General features: G+C 35.7%; 1 protein-coding gene, 1 non-coding gene and 1 pseudogene across 3 annotated transcripts in view; 2 read left to right on the top strand and 1 right to left on the bottom strand.

The window, feature by feature from the left end:
• Positions 1-22286, bottom strand: part of UNC13C (unc-13 homolog C) — a 585929-nt gene that overhangs the window by 475676 nt on the left and 87967 nt on the right. The window lies entirely within an intron of this gene.
• On the top strand, positions 10738-10843 carry LOC124508996 (U6 spliceosomal RNA). Its single transcript, XR_006961362.1, has one exon. It is a non-coding gene; the product is annotated as a U6 spliceosomal RNA (small nuclear RNA).
• Positions 15913-18784, top strand: LOC124508941 (transcription elongation factor A protein-like 8; annotated as a pseudogene).

The raw sequence follows: 22286 nt of genomic DNA on the forward strand, positions 1-22286 counted from the left end.
GGGAGACACAGAACTTGAAGCAGGCTCCAGGCTCTGCGCTGTCAGCACAGAGCCCGATGCAAGACTTGAAGCCATGAAGCCACCAACCGTGAGATCAAGACCTGAGCCAAAGTCAGATGCTTAACTGACTGAGCCACCCAGATGCCCCAAAGCTAAAACTTTTACAGCTACCTGAATAAAAGAGTGAGTGAACACAATGTCAACACTTAGAATGTAAATGTATGAGATAAACACTAGGAGAATGGAGAAACAATGAGGAAATTTTCCATCTACCTAAAAACATAAATGGAAAAAGTTTACTCGTCATTAAAGATACCTCAGGCCAATACCAAGTGTGGGTTCAGAATTCACATCAAACTGCAATATGTTTTCTCTTTTCACATTAAATACTATTAAAGCCTGATAATGCATCTGGCCACAAAAGAAACCTCAATATATTCTATAAAAGTGGTATCATCAAGAGCAATTAAGTAAGAAATCAACAGCGGGTTGGCAATTTAAAACCACCACCACCAGCAACAAAAAACTATGGAGACATAAACATTCCCTAATATGATATGGGTAGGAAAAACAGAAACAGTGGAAATTATGAAATATTTATACCTAAACTAATATTAAACATACATCTACACATACATGTAGATGAATATTAACTTCTAAGATAAATCTGTTTTAAAAGGAAGTTCACAGCCTTAAATGTTTTAAATATAATTTAAAAATTAAAATAGACAAGATAAAAATTCAATTCAAGAAGGTACAAACAAGAATCATAGAATAAAAATCAGGATAATAGGGGCGCCTGGGTGGCGCAGTCGGTTAAGCGTCCGACTTCAGCCAGGTCACGATCTCGCAGTCCGTGAGTTCGAGCCCCGCGTCAGGCTCTGGGCTGATGGCTCGGAGCCTGGAGCCTGTTTCCGATTCTGTGTCTCCCTCTCTCTCTGCCCCTCCCCCGTTCATGCTCTGTCTCTCGCTGTCCCAAAAATAAATAAACGTTGAAAAAAAAATTAAAAAAAAAAAAAATCAGGATAATAAAGATGCAAATTAATTTTGTAAAATTGTTTTCTGAAAAATATGACAAGTGTGAAATGCTATCTCATTGTGGCTTTGACTTGCATTTCCTTGATCATTAGTGATGCTGAGCATCTTTTCATGTGTTGTTGGCCATCTGTATACCTGCTTTGAAGAAATGTCTTTCAGGTCCTCTGCCCATTTTTTAATTGGACTTTTTTTGGTGTTGAATTTAAGAATTTTTTTAATGTTTATTTTTGAGGAAGTGAGAGAGCAATCAAGCAGGGGAAGTACAAGAGAGAGGGGGACACAGAGGATCCAAGCAAGCTTGTGCTGACAGTAGAGAGCCCAACACAAAGTTCAAACTCACAAACCATGAGATCATGACCTGAGCCGAAGTTGGATGCTTAACCGACTGAGCCACTCAGACACCCCTAATTATAGAAGTTCTTTATATTTTTTGGATATTAACCCTCAGCAGACATATAACTTGCAAATATCTTCTCCTCATTTAGTAGGCTATGTTTGTGTTTTGCTGATGGTTTCCTTTGCTGTGCAAAAGCTTTTTATTTTGATGTAGTCCCGTTAATTTATATTTGCTTTGGTTTCCCTGGTCTTAAGACACAGATTTTTTAAAAAATGCTACTATGGCTAATGTCAAAGAAATTACTGCCTGTGTTCTCTTCTAGGAGTTTTATGGTTTCGGGCCTCACGTTTAGGTTTTTAATCCATTTCGATTTTTTTTTCTTTTTTTGTATGGTGTGAGAAAGTGGTTCATTTTCATTATTTTTCATGCGGCTGTCCAGTTTTCCCAATACCATTTTTTGAAGAGATTGTCTTTTTCCAATGATATATTCTTGCTTCCTTAGCCATAGATTGACCATGTAGGCATGGGTTTACTTCTGAGCTCTCTATTCTGTTCCATTGATGTATGTGTGTATTTTATGCCAGAATCAAAGAGACAAGAGATAACAAGTGTTGGTGAGGATGTGAAGAAAAAGGAACCCTTGAGTACTATTGGTGGGAATGTAAACTGGTACAGCTGCTGGGGAAAACAGTACAGAAATTCCTCAAAAAATTTAAAGTACCATATGAGTTAGTAATTCTACCTCTAGGTGTTGACCACAAGAAAATGAAAAGATACATGCATCCTTATGTTTACTGCAGTATTATTTAGAATAATATAGACAACTGAAGTGCCCATAGACACATGAATGGACAAAGATATTCACACACACACACACACACACACACACACACACACACACAGGAATATTACTCAGCCATATAATAGGATGAGACATTGTCATTTGTGACAACAAAGATGGACCTAGAGGGTCTAAGTGAAACGAATTAGCCTAAGAAAGAGAAATATGATTTCATCTTATGTAGAATCTGAAATACACACACAAATACACACACACACAAATGAACAGAAAGCAGAATCCGACCTATAAATACAGAGAGCAAACTGATGGTTGCCAGAAGGGAGAAAGGTGAGGGGATGGGGAATATGAATGAAGGAGAGTAGCTGACACAGGATTCCAGTCATGGAATGCATAAGTTATGGGAATAAAACGTATGGCACAGGGAATATATTCAATGATGTTTTCATAGCATTGTATGGTGACAGATGGTAGCTATTCTTGCGCTGAGCATAGCATAGAGAGTTGTTCAATCACTATGTTGTACACCTGAAACTGATGTAAAATTATGAAGTATACGCAAAAAAGTTAGGAAAGAAGAACACTTCTTTAAAGCATTAAATCAAAGTACAATTCTTTAGCAAGACTGGTTAAAAAGAGGGAATGTATATATGAAAAATATCATTATGTAAAAAGGATATTAACTGAAGATTCAGTGGAAAATTTTAAAAATTTAAAAGTATGCTATAAGCACCTTCAAGTAAATTAATGATAAAACCTGAAGGTAATTTTCTAAAAGTATTAACAAAGTATAAAATTTCTAAAAGATATTACTAACATTTATACAAAAATATAGAAAACTAAAACTATTCCTAAAGAACTTTAATCAATAGGAAAATAGCCCTGCAAAAGAATGCCAGATGATTTTTTAAAGTTTTATCAAGTCTGTATGAAAGAGATAATACTAATTATATATAAATTTGACTAGAGAAGTAAAGTGAACACATAGGATGTAAACAGGAAGAAATGTACATTTTCCAAAGCTAGTATAAGCTTGCTATTAAAATCAGAAAAGGATAGTACAAAATAAGATTATATATCAGTATCATATAGGAGAGCTCATAAGAAAAATCCTAAAAAAACTTTTGCATTTGATCCAGCATGGGTGTACACATTTACCCAAATTGGGTTTATCCCCAAAATAAAATAGTGCTTTAACAATATAAAAATCTATCAGACTTTTGCTTCCAGAAAAAAAAAATGGATAGACTTACTTTCCCTATTATTCCCACTAAATACAACTAAAATCTTAGGACATACTATATCAAATAAACACATATAAAGCTCTGAAGTTTGGGGAGAAGACATACTGGCCAGTGACTGTGGCCTCAAAGTAGAATACAGTGATGGATGTTCTGTTTGCTTCCAAACACGACAACCCAAGGATATCAATGGTGCAGACATGAAAGGCTTAAAGGAAAGCCTACTCTAACAGGGAAACCAAGATAGGGACAGGCCAGCAAGACAAACCTTTTGACAATAATTAACCCACTCTAGCCAAACACCACACACACAGAAAATCTGTGGCCCCCATTTCCACTGTCAGTGAAGGTCAAAAGGAGTGCTTAGACATCTACAATTGCCAGGCTGTAAAGAGGTACTCCAGTCCCCCATATTGGCTGAAGTGCTTTCAGAGAAGGCCAAATTAGAGAGTTGGAAATCACATCAACAACAGCCTCAACTTCTCCCCTACATAAGTAGTCATGAGGCACCCCTTCCCTCCTCAATGGAGTGGTATTAGAAGAGGTCTAGTGGAAAGTCAGGACTTTCATCACTGCTCAGCCATAATAAAGTCACCCACTCGATGTCAGTGGTGTCTACATAGGAAGCAGCAATTAGACACCTGTTCCCATCTTAGTTAGGGTGGTATCAGCAGAAACCCAGTGGGAAGCCTCAACACCCAGTCATGCCCACAGCAGGAACAAAAAAGTTCCCCCTCCTCAGTATCTATGTAAATGAAGTAGAAAACCTCATCTCCACCTAGAAGAAAGGAGTCTAGTTCTCAAAAATTGGAGCACTGTCAGACAAGATAAAATACAAGATTTAAGTAACACCCAAAGTCATACAACATAACACCCAAATGTCCATATTAAAATCACTTGTCATGCGAGGTACCTCTAACTGAATGAATAAAAACAACAGATGCCAATGTGATAACACAGATGTTAGAAATATCTGACAAAAATTTTAAAGCAGCTAATAAGAAATGTTTCAACAATTATAAATATGTCTGGAACCAATCAATAGCAAGTTTTACTGAAGGAGTAGATAGTCTCAAAGAAATCAAATATATAAAAAAATGGAAATTTTAGAAATAAAAAATACAGCAACTGAAATATTACTAAGTGGATAGACTCAACATCCAATTGAGAGAAAAATTAATGAACTTGAATATAAAACAGTAGAAATTATACAGTCTGAACTACAGAGCCTGAGAAAAGTTTTAGGGACATACATAATTCTGGAAAAAAAAATATATATATAGATAATATTCATCTCATTGGAGTTCCAGAAAACAACAGAAAGAGGAATAGAATTCTGAGTCTACTCAAACTGCTGTAACAAAATACCACAGAGTGAGTAGCTTAAGCAAGAGATTTACTTCTCAGAGTTCTGGAGAGTGGAAAGCCCAGGATCAAGGTGCTATAAAATTTTATTCTTTTTTTTTTTTTTTTTAATTTTTTTTTCAACGTTTATTTATTTTTGGGACAGAGAGAGACAGAGCATGAACGGGGGAGGGGCAGAGAGAGAGGGAGACACAGAATTGGAAACAGGCTCCAGGCTCTGAGCCATCAGCCCAGAGCCCGACGCGGGGCTCGAACTCCCGGACCGCGAGATCGTGACCTGGCTGAAGTCGGACGCTTAACCGACTGTGCCACCCAGGCGCCCCTAAAATTTTATTCTTGATAAGGGCTCTTTTCCTGGCTTGCAGAGGTCCACCTTCTTACTGTACCTTCACATGACAGAGTGAGGTGTGACCTTTCTTCCTATTCTGATAAGAACACTGATCCCACCATTGGGCCATATCCTCAGTACCGCATCAAAACCTAATTAACTCTCAAAGGCCCCACTTTCAAATACAATCACATTAGGACTTAGAGCTTCAACATTTTAATTTTGAGAGGACACCAACTTTCAGACAGACCGTAACAGAGCTGAAATGTATTCAATAAAAAAGATGACTAAAAATTTCTCCAAGTTTGGCAAAAATTAAAACACAAATCTGCAGAATAAGCTGAGCAAACCATAAACAGGACAAAATGAAAAATTCATGTCAAGACACATCACGAACTCCTGAAAGCCAAGAGCAAAGAAAAAATGTTAAAGGCACTGAGAGCAGTGGTACATGATCCATAGGGAATAAACAGTTTGAATGAGAAAGGATTTCTTAGCAGAAACCATAGGGGCAGAAAGAGATGGTAGAACACTTTTCAAACGTTGAGAGAAGAAAATGATCAACCCAAGATTCCATATTCAGGGCAAATATATCTTTAGGAATTCAGTGGAAATCAAGACATTCTCAGATGAAGGAAAAATATGAGACTTTATAACAAGCCAACTCACTTTAAATGAATGGCTAAAATATATTTCTCAACAGAAAGGAAATGACAAAAGAAGAAATCTTGAAACATCCAGAAAGGAAAATGAAGGATAAGCGCAAAACTGTGGGTATATGTAATATGCTTTCCTTTTCCTCTTGAGTTTTCTGCATTATGTTTGATGGATGAAATAAAAATTTAACACTATCTGATTTGGTTGTATACAGAGGAAATATTTAAGACAATTTTACTTTAAATGTGAGAGAATAAAGGGAAATAGTGTTAGATAAGGTTTCTGCACTTCACTTTAATTGGTAAAATGTATACAGCAACCAACTTGATCAATTGTATATGTATATAATGTGTATTAGGCAAATTAATGGCCCCCAGAGACAGCCATGTTATAGTTCTCGGAAACTTAATTTATTACTTAACATGGAAAAGGGAAATTAAAGTTGTAGATAGAATTAAGTTTGCTAATCAACTGACCATAATATTGAAATATGGAGAGTTATCTGGTGGATGCAATGTAATCAGAAAGACCCTTAATATGGAAGTAGGTAGAAGAGTGAGGTCAGAGTGATTCAGTATTATAAAGCTCAATACGGAGTCGTTGGTTTTGAAAAGAGCTAAACCTTTATGAGCTAAAAAAAATGTATAAGTACATCTAAAAGCTGGCAAAGTAATTGAAACAAGATTCTTTCCTAAGCCTCCAGAAAGGAATATAGCTGTACTGATATCTTAACGTTATTCCAGCGAACCTATAACAGACCTTTCACTTTCAGAATTTTAAGATAAAAATTTGTGTTTGTGGCAATGTTTTAAGGAAGCAATAAAAAACTTAAACATAATTCAATACCTAGAGCAGCCACTAAAAAAGCTATATAAAGAAATACACTCAAAAATTTAATATTTACAAGTAACCTACAGAAATGCAGAAAAGTTAGAGAATGAAACCAAAGAAAACAAACAGAAGACAAAGAATAAAGTGGCACATTTAAGCCTTATCAATAATTGCATCAGGGGTACCTGGGTGGTTCAGTCAGTTGAGTGTATGACTATGGCTGAGGTCATGATCTCACAGTTCATGAGTTCAAGCCCCACATCAGGCTCTCTTGCTGTCAGCACAGAGCCCACTTTGGGTCATCTGTCTCTCTCTCTCTACCCCTCCCCTGCTTGTGCACGGCATGCTCTCTCTCAAAAATAAACAAATAAACATTAAAAAAATTAATAATTGTATTAAATGTAAATGATCTAAATTTATCAAATAGACAGGGCACCTAGGTTGCTCAGTTGGTTAAGCATCTGACTTGATTTCAGCTCAGGTCACAATCTCACAGTTTGTGGGATTGATCCCTGTGTTGGCCTCTGCACTGACAGCACAGAGACTACTTAGGATTCTTGTTCTCTCCCTCTCTCACTGCCCCTCCCCCATTTGTGTGCACTGTCTCTCAAAGTACATAAACTAAAAAAATAAATTTATCAAATAAAAAACTTAATAGAATGGATAAAAAACACCATGACCTAACTACAGGCTTAGGGATTCAATTCAAATATAATGATAGAGGCAGGCTAAAAGTAAATGAATGGAAAAAGATATACTATACAAACGACCAAAAGAATACAGTAGTAGATAAACTAACATCTGACAACATAGACTTCAGAGCAAAAACAAAACAAAACACTAACAGACACACACTGTATAAGAATATAAAAGTAAATCCACCACCAGGAAGATACAACAATCTAAAAAATATTAAGAAAACGCAGAGCTTCAAAGCATGTGGGGCAAAAGCTGATGTTACTGAAAGCGAAAGTAAACAAATCCAGTTATTGTCAGAAACTTAAATCCCCACCCTACAGTGATGAGAGTAATCAAAATATTAATACATGCAAAGGTATACCATGAATTGGAAGCCTTGAGACACCAAAATGCCAATTGTCTCCAATTATATATATATATTTTTTCAAGACTTATTTTACAGTTAAGACTGTGTGGTATCAGTAGATAGAATGAAATATTGATCAATGCAACAAAATAGAGAACCCAGTTAAAGATCCACACAACTCTTTTTTTTTCCCATAAGGATACAAAAGCAACTTACCAGAGGATAGACTTTTCAACAACAGATCCTCGAGTAACTGGATATTTACGAGCAAAAACACCATTCTCAACCTAAACCTCACATTTTATGCAAAAATTATCTCAAAATTAACCATGCATTTAAATATAAAGCATAAGATTAAAAAATCTTAACTCAGGACAACGTCTTTAAGACACACAGCTTGGAGAAGAGTTTTTAATCATGACAGCAAAAAAGAAAAGTCAATAATTTGACCTTAAAAATTTTGCTCTTGGAAAGCCCCTGTGAAAAGGATGTAAGGAAAAGCTATACATTGGAGGAAAATGTTTGCAAACTATATACTCAACAAAGAATTACTTCCTGCGATTTCTAAAGAACTCTAAAATCTCAACAGCAAACCACCAGCATATATACACAATTAGAAAATGGGCAAAAGATGTACAGACATTTCACTAAGAAGGACATATGAATGATAAACAAGTGCATCAAAAGATGGTTAGTAGCACTAAATATTCAGGAAATGCAAATTGGAGGCATGATAAAATATGTCCATGCACCTACTAGAACAGTTACGTAAAAACATTGACAATACCAAAATGTAGAAAGGATGCAATAAAGCCAGGTCTCTGATACATTGTCAGTAGGAATATAAAATACAGTAACTCTCAAGTAGTTTGATCATTTCTTATAGAATTAAATGTACCTCTACAATATAGCCAACAATGTTGCTCTCAGGCATTTATCCTAAAAAAAAAAAAAAAAATGAAACATCCACACAAAAACTTACAAATGACTGTCCTTAACATCTTAGCCCCAAACTGGAAACAACAAAAATGTCCTTCAAGAGGCAAAAAGTTAAACTGTGATACCTCCCTATCAAGGAACACTAATCAGCAATAACAATATGCTAATATCCACAGCAACTTAGATCTTAAGTGTATTAATTGAAAAGAAAAAAGGTATCCAGATGAAAGGTATTATATGATTACATGCATGTAAAATTATACTGTTAACAGGTTAGTGGTTACTAAGGGTGCTATGCATGGTTAAACAGGGAAGGGAGAGGTCAGAGAGAGTACAAAGGGATAGCACAGAGCATGATGGAATAGTTCTGCATTTGGATTGCAGTGACAGTTATATAATCTACACATGTGATATAATGACAGATACGTACCCACATTGTACCAGTGCCGAATTCTTGGTTTTTATATTGTACTCTGATTATGTAACATATAACTATTGGGGGAAACTGAGTGAAGGGTACATTTGATCTCTATAGTATCTTTCAATATCCTGTTAACCTATCATTTTTTTAATTAAGCAGTTTAAAAAATCTGCTAAAAAATGAATTGTATTTAATCAAAACTTAAAAATTCTGCTGTTCAAAAGACACCATAAAAAATGAAAAGAAACGGCACAAACTGAGCAAAAACACTAAAATGTGAGGGGCGCCTGGGTGGCTCAGTTGGTTTAGTGACCTACTTCGGCTAGGTCATGATCTCACGATTTGTGGTTTTAAGCCCTGCATCAGGCTCTGTGCTGACAGCCCAGAGCCTGGAGCCTGCTTCTGATTCTGTGTCTCCCTCTCTCTCTCCCCCTCCCCCACTCATGCTCCGTCTCTGTCTCAGAAATAAACATTAAAAAATTTTAAAAAAACATTACAATATGAATTTCATTTATACATATACATGCACTTATGCATATACATATGTACACATATCATTATAAAAGTATACTGTATTTATTAAATTGTTACTAAAATATTAAGTAGAAACCCAATTTAAAGTTGGACCAAAAATCTGAACAGATACTTCACACACAAAAAATGCATTAACAGTCAAAAAGTACAATAAAGATGCTTGTCATCATTAGTAATTGGGGAAATAAAACTTAAAACCACAATTAGATACTATGACATATACTGCAAAATGGTTGAAATTAAAGACTGACAATAACAAGTGTCGGTAATTATGTGAAGCAACTCAAACCTGCTACCCTAAGAATGTAAAATGCTATGATCACATTGGAAATCAGGTACTTATTTCTTAAAAATTTAAATATAGTGCATCCAAACCTAAATGTAAACAAACTGAAAAAAATATATATATACACACAAATATATATATGCACATATATACATACATATACACACATATATATACATACATATATACATATATATGTGTGTGGTGTGTTATATTATTCTATTTATATATTGTCATAAGACACAGAAAGCATAAATTGTCAAGAATAGGAAAATACATGTATCACATTGGAAGTAAAGAAACAACAGAACAGGAAAATACATTTCCAACATACAACAGAGGATTAGCTTGGCCTCCATTGAAGAATTTGAAGAAAAACAACCCAGTAGAAAAACTGCATGTTGAAATGCACTTCCTAACAGGAAATTAACATAGGAAAAGGTGCTCAAACTCTTCAACTACGAGCATTGTTCAAGTTAATATTAAGCACTGATATATCACTTCACAACCACTGGAATGGAAAAGAAAATGAAATATCTCAGACTGTCATGTTGTTATGGACTGAAACTTTCAAGAAGTACTGGGTTAAAAATTTATATGACCACTTTTGAAAATGAAATCGCAGTTTCTAGGAAGGTTGAAATTTGCTCACCTTATTGCCCAACAAATCTTTTAGGTATGTGACATGAACAAACTCTTACACTTAGGTAGCAGATTGCATATTAAAAGATGTTTACTACAACATTATTTGTAATAGGAAAAAATATTACATAGTATTCCCTATTAATAGAGAATTTTGATATGTTTATATGGTGAAATACATTAAAATGAATTAATTAGATCAATTGGCATCAATGCGAGTTGTTTTAAGAACATACCATGGAGTTTAAAAAGTTGCAGAATCATCTAGTATGGGGCGCTCGCTTTGTCAGCACATATACTAAAATTGGAATGATACAGACAAGACTAGCATGGCCCCTGCTAAGGATGACAGAATTATCTAATATGGCATCATTTTATTATATTAAGGGATAGGAAAACTTTAACATATACTGGAAGAGTACATAAGATTTTTTACAGTGATTGTCCCTAGGGAATGAAGGAATGGCGACTAGAGAGTGAAATAACCTTCAAAGAGGAGCAGTAGCTCCTTTCACGTCTGTTTACCAGCAAACATTCCTCTCTGCCTTCCATGACTGGCCCTATGTTCCCTCAAATATTCTTTGGTTTTTCCATTTACCAAATCTTACCATACTTTGATGATATCCCATCCATTACCCATGGGGTAAAGCAGACTATAGAGCAAATAACATGCAAATATAATTGCTTGTTGGGATCATAGGATCTCAGAACAAAAGGCTTTTAGAGAATCATGTTGCCTAGTGGGCTTCAAACTGTGTTCTGAAAAGCGCTGGAGTTCCGACAGAGGCTTCACTGGGCAAGGAAGGGCTTGGCAGGTAGGACTCTGCACCCACTGCCTCTGATTGAAGAACAGCAATACTGACTTTATCTGCTTTATAACTAGGTTCTAAAGATTTTGTTTCCAAAAACAGTTCTCTTAAAAAAGCATATGAAAACCACTGAGTTTAGGTGTTATTTTTTCCAAGAAAATAATAAGTTAATGCCATTTCCTAGCAAGGTCACACAACTCTTCTATGTTCAACAGATTTGATGTTTATGGAACCCTTGGTACAATGGGAAACTGTTAAGGTATGTGGGAACCTTTGGTTTCTAATATCTACCTCATCATATATAAACAGAAGGATGCTTTTCCAAGTGTCAAGTCAGGAATGAAATAATTATGTTTAATTTACCAACACAGCAATTCTGAAATAAATTCAGGGAGAGAGGGGAAGGTAGAATTCACTCCCTCAAATTTTGCAGTGCGCATCACACCCTGCTCATTCGGCGTGAAGACAAAGATTCATCATCAACTGGCTTGGGCAGAACTCTTTGATGCATTTAACCTAGTGATATCCCTAGAAGTAAGCATTATGTGTTAAAAACATGCAATAGGGTGTGAGCTTTCAGAAAGCAACTGTTTAATATGAAATTGCAGGAGGAAGAACTAAGTCATCAGCTTTCCATCCCTGCCCGTTAGTTTGGTAATCTCTACTGAAAGTCATTCATGAAGCTAATAAATTCTCTTCAAGGAATCACTAAAAAGGGGGTAATTATATTAAGGCACCAAAGTTCATGAGCAAGAAAATTCACAACAAAACAACTTTGATCTTTGCTCCAGGCTCTGCTTAATGGTCCAGAAAACTAATAATCATTAATTTTCACAAAAGATGTCATATGGCTAGAGCTATAATGTTCAAATAATATTAAATTATATTTTTCTATCAAGTTAAAGCCCTTTTAATCATTTTGAAACCAATTACCACAAAATGCATTATTTTATTCTTGTAAAATCTTCCCTCCTAGTCTTCAAAATACGACAGCAATTTCACTTCCCAGGATACACACTGAGAACACAGAAGTTAATTTTGCATTCAGGTCTCATTCGACCTAACAAATAGAATAATAACATTTTTTTTCTACTCCTCCAGGTATGGAATTTTTGCAAAGTACTATTTGCCTCTCGCACCATTTCCAAGATTCATAATTATCTACTAATACTTCTACTTTAAACAGAAGACCTGCAACCATACTTAGAACTGATGTTTATATCAGACCTCTTCTTGATTGCTAATGTCTAAGGAAGAAGGGATAGCCACAAAGCAGAGTGACTTTGATAGGGAATAGTTGTCACATTCTGTCTTAACAGATATGGCAGGGAGAGAAGGAATATTCACCCAAAGTATCTCCATCTCCATCCCTGCAACTTACAATCCACATTATTTCATGAATCTACCTCTTATCAAGGAGTGCCTGTGCACACAGAGCTCATGAGGTATGGATTATGCTGAGTGAAGATTAAATACAAAATTACTTCTCTTAGAAAATATAGTTTGTAAAAGTTTTGTCATTGCTGGCAGAGAAGTTGAGATTCTTAACTTTCAGTTTTGTAAATCATTAGCTGGAGGCTGAGACAGCCACACATGGAAAACATTTTTAATCCTAGGAAACATCTGTCAATACAGAGGTACAGAAGATAGAAAAGGTGTCTGGGGTATCCCCATAAACACATTGAGAGGAGAGTAATCGCACTCCAGGTAAAGAACTGGAGGCTTGCACCCATATTCCAGGTTCTGACTCAGGCCAGGTATCCGAATTCCTCCCAGCCGACTATATAAAAGCAAACCACCCCAGGATCCACATGGAATGCTGCTTCTTCTGAATTTGCTGAGGAGTGTCTCTATCTACAGAGTTACTTAAGTCTGTAGTATTCCCCATAGCAGACTCATTCTTCTGTAATCACTAAGTCAAACTAGGAAAAGAAATCCAGCTGACCGTATTTTTACCTCTTCAATCTACTAACCCTAGTTTTTAGTCAAAATAGAAATGGAGAGAAAACAAGTTGCAACTAAGTGAAAGGCAAGCCACTTTTTTTTTATCATCAATAATTTTTACCTAGCTTTGAAGGTAAATCTATATTCTAAGGGGGGAAGGAAGAAATTTGGTTTAATGTGAGACCTGATATCAAATCTACTACAGTACTATGACTGTTAATACTAGATAACTTTTTCTTGACCTACATCGTTTGAGATTTTAAAGGATTTACTAAAACACATGTTTGTAGAAATAACAGAAAAACTATTGTCAAACCATTATCATCAAAAATTTGTTACAGAACCGAAAACCAAAGATGCTTGAAAAATCATCTCTGAAGTTTATTCTACTGTCTTACAATGTGTGGGATCATACACACACACACACACACACACACACACACACACACACAGTTACAGAAACCATGTTTCTTTTACTTATAGCAGTTTTCAGTAACTTAGTATAAAGGACTAAAATTTCAATCTTCTCAAGACTCAACTCACATCTTCTAATGGGAAGTTGCATTACGAACAATGTTTTGCTCTTTTTATGTAATCCTAGAATGAAAATAAAGAAGCCTTTATGATCTAATCTATTCTGTTTCCTTAAAAGTGGACAGCAAAACCATCCCAAAGTAATGGGAATAAGGCTATTTAATATAAAAGCTTGAGAGAAGACTACTTCCCTTAAGTGTTGTATATCACTCTAATACCCTTTAATAGTTGGGTTCATTCTGTAGGCAAGCAGTGCCAATGAAAGCCAATTCTGCTTCAATACTCAGCCTGTTTCCAAAGTTGGAGTAACACCATAAATTTTAAAGACTGCCTTATTTTACTGCCTCTCTGCAGATTGTGAGCTCCTTCAGAAATGGGAACCAGGTGATCATCTTTATGACCAACTCTACATTCTAACTCCATGCCTGGCACATACTTATGTGTATCAAGCAATACATGTAAGTGTGGCAAGTATGTCAGAAACCAAGTTAAAGTGGTTTAGAAATGTTTATATTGATATTTGAATGATTATCATTTAAAATACAAGTTCTTTTTTGTTAAAGCCTTCCCCTACCCTTGTACTAGGTAGTCCTTAGTTTCAGCTTTTTTCTGTTCAATTACTGGTATATTACAAAACTAAAAATCCAACAATGGCTTAGGCATTTAATTGTGATATTAGAAGTACTTAAAAAAGGAAACTGTCAAAAATATTAGTCACAATTTTCATACCAATAAAAATAGTCATGTTAGTAAGATATTTGTTAACTTTCTGACTTTTCTCAAAAAATACATATTTTATTTCAACATAGCTAGTTGATGTCTACTGCATACTAACCTGTGAACCTACCTTGGAGAATTTATTCTTCCAGGAATGCAACATCATTCTAAAATTATCTTTCATTATACAGTAAATGAGAAAAAAAAATCAAGGAAAGTAATTTTTTTAATCTTTTTTTTTATCTTGCCTGACTGCCACTGTCAGCACCACCCTTGATTGAACATTCTTTACTGTCTAATTGCCATTAAACACATGTTGGGGTATGTTATCAAAAAACCATGAATGCTGCCTGAACTGTGAGCTGGACCACGGCACTCAGAGGCTCCTAACACTCTTCCCTGTCCTTAGAATGTGGGTTCCACTTCCCTTTCCCACTCCCTGAGGCCACTCCAAGGACATAGCCTTCAGATGGTGATGTGGTGTTGAAAATACCTGTATCGTATACATGACTGAGCACAGTTTTTAGGGCCTCTTTCTAAACTTTTAAGATTTGAGGGTGGATGTGGGAGTCCATTTGTCTTGCTACCACACAAGACAAACCTCCTATGTAAGTTCCTTTTGTTTATTCAAACTCCCACCTACCAATCTGGAGTTGCTTGCCTCTTTCTTCAGTCTCTCCCTGCCCTGAATACAGGGGCCAGTTTCAGATTAAATCAGGGAAGTTCCCAACTGGGTTGCTAACCAATAGCACACAGGCTGATTGAACATTCTGGCCAGCCTAACCCAGAGTCATATGGTAGTTATCTATAAAATGTCTTTTCACAGGATGAATGGAAGAAAAGAATGACTGGAGAATGAAATTTGTTGGGTAAGAAAATATGAGGACATATCACATAAAACAGAAAGGATTAACTTCATTTGTAAGGATAAAGGATGATTTTTCTGCTAAAACTAAGGAAGAGAAAAAATGCGTGTGACATGATGCTTACATGCTACTTTTATTCTAAGAAAGCTCATTACATGCCATTCTGTATGAACTTTTAAATCTCAAACACTTCAGCAGAAAACCTGAAACTATTTTTACTTAATGTATTTTTCAAGGGTTAGAAGAGTTTAGGTGGTCGTTGGAGGTATTTCAAGTTCTTGTTTTAACATTTATTCAGTTCCAAATGATTTGAGGACCAATAATAATTCATTTTTATAGGAAAGCAAATTATCCACTCTGACAAATCTAAATTCTAGGCTTCAGATCCTGCTCTCAATATATCATCTCCTAGTTCTATAAACATGAATCTCAGAGGTCTTATAATTCTTTCTCATTTCAAATGAAAGGCAAATGCTTCTGAAATGGATTCACTACATTACTTATAACTGCTGAGTCAAGGGAACTGAAAATACTGCTATACCAACAAATAGAATTATTATAGCTCACTACAACTACACTATGAAGGATGATTCAAATGCAACGACTGCGGCATGTGCTAAAGAACAAAGTATCTACCTGGTGATCATCTCTACTTCGGTGAGTCCCAGGCATCTCAAATTCAAGAAGTTTAAAAACAGAACTAATCTATTTTTCTGCTAATCTTACTCCTGCATTCTCTTTGCATAAAAGATGATAATGGATTTCATCCTGTCATGAAAGTCAAAAGCCTTGAAATCATCCTCAACTTTCTATTCCTTTTATTCCTTTCACCCCCAAATTCAACTAGTCACCGAATCAGGTTGAATCATCTCCTAATTTCCTTTTCACATTCACACTCTTCCACCCAATCTTATCACTGCCATAGTTCAGATTCTCATGATTTCTTCAACAGTCAGTATAGTTTTCCTGCCTCTAGATTTTCTTAACAAACTGGTATATGTGTCTTTTGTCATTTGTAGAAGGTGTTGTTTGATTTAAAGCTCTTTCCTAATCACATGAGGGCTTTATAATACAACACTGAACTTGTGTTTAAAAATGAATTGTTTAAAAAACGTGGATCTCTTCTGCCTTTTGTCAATTCACTAAAAGTGACAATAAAAGATTAAAACACATAAAACCTTCAGAATGAAAGCAGCAACATGAAAGAAAGCAAAGAAACTAAACTTACCCTGAAGAACCCTTCACAGATTCCAAACTGCAAATCAACAGGGGTGGGCAAGCAACATAGACCAAAAGAAAGGAGCTGAAAACAAGAGAATAATTGCCCATCCGAATACAGTATTTGGATCCCTAGGTTCTGTTCACCACCATGCACAGTCAAGCTGTCTCTGCCTCAGGAATGAGATTCAAGATTTATCCTCATGAGACATTAAATTTGAGATGTATGGATCCAGAAACTCCTGGTAAATTATAGGAATGAGATAAAAACAGGAAACTTATATAAAATCCTATATATGAACTACTGAACTATCAGACTCCCCTGCTCAATCTACTCCTAGAGCCACAAAAGCAGGCATATGTTTCTCAGAGCTAGAACCTTTCTCTGGGCAAAGTAAATAGACTTAGAAAGAAGACTCCCACAAAGTGACATTTGCAACACTTTTCAGACACACACACACACACCAGTGAAAATTCAGCCTTGCCACCATACTACCCTGTATTGTAACCCAGCAGTTATCAAACCCCACCCAAGTGAACAAAGCTTACAGTCATCTTCCAGTGCCTCATTCTTACATATAAGCCAATATAAAATGACTAGGAGGCAATAAAGAACAAACAGTTAATAGAAAAACAGACACGAATAAACCAAAAGAGGAACACAAACAAACCAAAAGAGGAGCACAAATGATCCATAGTCAATATACGGAAAAGGCAGAAAGTATAACTTAAACTGCCAATATAACTTCTTTAGAGAGATAAGCAACTATATGGCATCATAAAATAAAAATAACATGCTATAAAAATAACTATCAGAAAGAACTCTTGTACATTAAAATATAATAGCTTACACAACTATTCAATTAAAGTGTTGAGAAATGTAGGTTAGAAAAATTCTCACAAGTCAGAACAGGAAGAAAAAGCCAAGGAAAAGATAAGAAACTTAGAGACCAATCTTAGACGTCCACTCTCAAGTTTAAAAAATTCCTTAGAGAACAAAGAAATTTGTCAACAAAAAATCAATCCAAAAACTTGAAAAAAAAAGTTCCTACAGACAAAAACATTTTCAAATATAAATATGCTCCCTCTCCTCCCCCTTCCCCCAGAAGGTAAAAAAAGTGATTCCAAAAATAGATAGAATCCAGGCAGTATATGAGAAAAATAAAGGGAATTCCCAGGATGGTTGCCAATAGAAACCCTAAGAAGAGTGATCAAACAGAGATGCACAGCAATAAGCCCAGGACCAGTAATATTGATAGTTGTCTAATAGATATGATGGTGCATGTAGGGAAGAAATGATTGAGGCATGGAAATTTAAGCCAATAAATGAACAAGGTGATTGATAACTCTAGGTAAAATGAAAGATGTTCAAGTAAGTAAATTTAATAGAAGGATTCACTTGGGTTTGTGGCAAAAACTATGTTCATATTATAGTAAATATAAATGAGAACTATTTTAATAAAGATGTGAAATATACAGCATTAGGAGGGTGAATAGAGGAGAAATATGTTGAAGAGTTTAATACATATCTACTATAAAATCTATTAGATGGTTACGAATATTGAGAACCATGGGATAGCATTATAAGCCATTATTTTGATATGTGGAAGCCAAGATACTTTTGAGAAGTTGCTATGAAGTAAAGTTCTTAGAAGAAAAGAGAGAAGGCCTATTGTAATTTCATTAAACGTCTTTTAGATCACGGATTAAAACAATACATTCTTGAGCTCTGTATTGATGGAGAAGGAGAAAAGTGCCCACATCCTTTCAGGACTTGTGGTCTTTTGGGCATGACACAAATTCAATGGGAGAAGAAAGAGGAAAATCTCCTGGATCGCTGCAGGATTAATTTATTTAAAATAGATAACAGAAAAATACTCAACATGTAAAATTCTTGAAGAAAATGAAGGAAACCCATGTTTGCCAACAGCTTATGCAGACCACCCTTCAGAAGATGTACCAGAGGAGGCAGGAAGAAAGTCCCCAACCTTCCCAAGAAGGTGTAAGCCAGGAAGAAAAAGGAAATGTCAAAGGAGGGCTAACTCAACCTGGTCATGGCTTTTAAGAGGACACTCCCATAAGGCATTTGGACCCTGAAGAAATGATAAGAGGAATAGAGGAGTTGGAAAGGCTTAGAGAAGAGTTAAGAAGAATAAGAAACAAGTTTGTGATGATGCATTGGAAGCAAAGACATTCACGCAGTCATCCTTATCCTGTGTGCTTTAGGCCTTGATTTTTTTTTTTTTTGTCTGATATTAAAATCTGGTCCCTGTTTTCTTTCTGTTAGCATTTTAGCATTTTCTGACCTATCTTTGACCTTCGGTTTGCTTTTAATCTTCTGGTGAATTTTTTTTTTTTTTTTTTAGGTAGCTTCCTTGTTACCAGCATCTCACTAGATTTTGTATTTTGACCCCTTTTCCCAGTCTGTTTTTTGAATGGAAAGTTTCACACATATGCATGAAAAGATGTTCATTCTACATTGTAAAGTAAAACATAACAGGTTACAAAGCAGTATGTTTATTATCAGCTCACATATGTAGGATTAAATCCTACACTGTGTGTGTACATGCACGTCTGTATATACACATACATAAAAATTTTAACTGCTTATTTCTGTGTGGTATTAGTTTCCTTTTTGCTTATATGTATTTTTTTCATGAGTATATGTCACACACACACACACAAAGAGTTAAAGTTTTGTAAGAGCCAAATAATGTGCAACCGGCTTCTAAGGGCAATAGGGGCACCTAAAATCATGATGGAGTAACTATTTAAAAAATGTAAAACTCAAATTACCTCTGGATCTCTTAGCCAGAGGAATAAAACTGACATTACAGGGGGGAAAAGGAATACCTTCTCTTAATATGTAATTTTAATGATAAATTAGGTCAATCTTGTTTAATGATGAATTCTTCACCCAGTATTTTTACCTTCCTAACAAATTTCCACCGTTTGTGAGCAGAGACAACATCTTACATGTTTCCCGTGTAGTTGATATTTCCAGTATTCTTCATGCCTTTGTGTGGATTTCTATTTCTGTCTGGTATGATTTTGCTGCTTCCTGACAGAGTCCCCTTAACATTTCTTGGAATGAGGTCTGCTAAGATCTTTTATGCTCTAGCCACTTTTAAGATTTTTTTTTCAAGAGGTATAAAAAAACTATCTAACTTAAGTGTAATCATAAAAGACCCCAAATAACCAATTCAACCCTGAAAAATAAGATTTCAAGCTATTATCATAATGCTAGAGTAATTAAAATAGTATGGTACTGGCATAAGCACAAATAGACTGATAGAACAGTATCAAAAACCCAGAAATAAACCCATGCATAAATGGTCCGTATTAGTTGACCATATATAACAAGAAAGCCAAGAATACTTAATGGGGAAGACAGTTTCTTCAATAAATGGTGCTGGAAAAATGGGATATTCACATGTAAGACAATGAAACTAGACCCCTATCATATGTCACCCATAAAAATGATCTCAAAAGTCATTAAAGACTTAAATGTAAGACCAGAAACCATAAAATATCTAAAAGAAAACAAAAGAATAAAGCTCCTTGACATGGTTCTTGGCAAGGCTTTTTTTGGATAGGACACTCAAAGCACAAGTAACCAAGTATACATCAAACTGAAAAGCTTTTGCACTAAGAAACTATCAACAAAATGAAAAGACAACCTAGGGAATGTGAGAAAATATTTGCTAACAATTTATCTGATAAAGGGTTAATATCCAAAATACATTAAAAAAAAACCTCCTACTTCTCAATAGCAAAAAAATCCAATCCAATTTAAAAATGGGCAAATGGAATCAAGATGATGGAGAGGGAGGATACTGAGCTCACAGGCACACACCAAAACCTAAAATTACACATAGAACTAGCTCTGAGAACAAATGAAGACTAGCAAAACAGATTAAACACAATTAAGGATATAAAGAAAACGTCACACTGAAACGGGCAGAAGGGGCAAAGACAGTTTTGCCAGGACCCATACCTCTGGTGTGACAACCTACTATGAAGTTTGAAAGTCAAAAGTAGTAAAAATCATCCAGATGTATAATAGTTAAGGGATGCACAAAATAATATATAAAATATGACAACAAAATTGTAAAGCATGGCAGGGGGGTGGTAAAACAGTGCTTTTAGAATGCACTTTGACTTAAGCAACCATCAACTTGTAATAGACTGCTATATATAGGATATTACATATAAACCTCACGATGACCACAAACCAAATACCAGTAATAAATACACAAAACCATGAAGAGAAAGGAGTACAAAAATAACAATATGTCACTAAATTATGAGAGGAGAGAAAGAAACAGAACTACAAAAACAAACAGAACATAATCAACAAAATGGCATTAAGTATGTATCTATTAATAACTACTTTAGATGGAAATGGACTAAATGTTCCCATCAAAAGACACAGAGTAGCTTAATTATAAAAAAAAAAAAGACCCATTTACGCCACCTAAAAGAGATTCACTTCAGATCTAAGGACACATACAGAATGAAAGTAAAGATATGAAAAAAGTTATGGAAACCAAAAGAAAGCTGAAGCAGTTATACACATGACAGAACAGACTTTAAAACAAAGACTAATGGGGCGCCTGGGTGGGTTGGTCGGTTAAGCGTCGGGCTTCAGCTCAGGTCATGATCTTATAGTCTGTGAGTTTGAGCCCCGCATCAGGCTCTGTGCTGACAGCTCAGAGACTGGAGCCTGTTTCCGATTCTGTGTCTCCCTCTCTCTCTGCCCCTCCCCCGTTCATGCTCTGTCTCTCTCTGTCTCAAAAATAAATAAACGTTAAAAAAATAAAAAATAAAAAAAAATAAAACAAAGACTAATAAGAAACAAGAAGTGCATTACTAATGATCAATCAATCCAAGAAGATATAACACACAATTATCTATGTATACAACATAGGAGAATATAAATACATAAAGAAAATATTCACATAAGGAGAAATGGACAGGGGCACCTGGGTGGCTCAGTCAGCTGAGTGTCCAACTTTGGCTCAGGTCATGATCTCACAGTAAGTGGGTTCAAGTCCTGCACCAGGCTCTGTGCTAACAGTTCAGAGCCTGGAGCATGCTTCAGAATCTCTCTCCCTCTCATTTTGCCCCTCACCTGCTCATGCTCTGTCTCTCTCAAAAATTAATAAACGTTAAATTTAAAAAAAAAAAAAGAGAGAGAGAAATGGGCAGTAAAGAATAGTTGGGGACTTTAGCACCTACTTCCACCAATGGATAGATCATCCAGACATAAAATCAGTAAACAGTGGACTTCAATGACACAGTAAACTAGATGGACTCAATATGTACAGAACATTGCATCCAAAAACAGCAGGATACACATTCTTTCTTTTTTTGTTGTTGTTTTGTTTTTTTTTTTAATTTTTTTTCAACGTTTTTTATTTATTTTTGGGACAGAGAGAGACAGAGCATGAATGGGGGAGGGGCAGAGAGAGAGGGAGACACAGAATCGGAAACAGGCTCCAGGCTCTGAGCCATCAGCCCAGAGCCTGATGCGGGGCTCGAACTCACGGACCGCGAGATCGTGACCTGGCTGAAGTCGGACGCTTAACCGACTGCGCCACCCAGGCGCCCCAACATTCTTTCAAGTGTACGTGTGACATTCTCCAGGATAGATCATGTTAGGTCACAGAAGAGATCTTGATAAATTGAAGGAAACTAAACTCACATCAGGCATCTTTTCTGACTATAATGAT

Source organism: Lynx rufus, unplaced genomic scaffold (genome assembly GCF_022079265.1).
Source record: "Lynx rufus isolate CCGP_SWC_20201006 ecotype Redwood Valley unplaced genomic scaffold, mLynRuf1.p SCAF_13, whole genome shotgun sequence".
Lineage (NCBI taxonomy): Eukaryota > Metazoa > Chordata > Mammalia > Carnivora > Felidae > Lynx > Lynx rufus.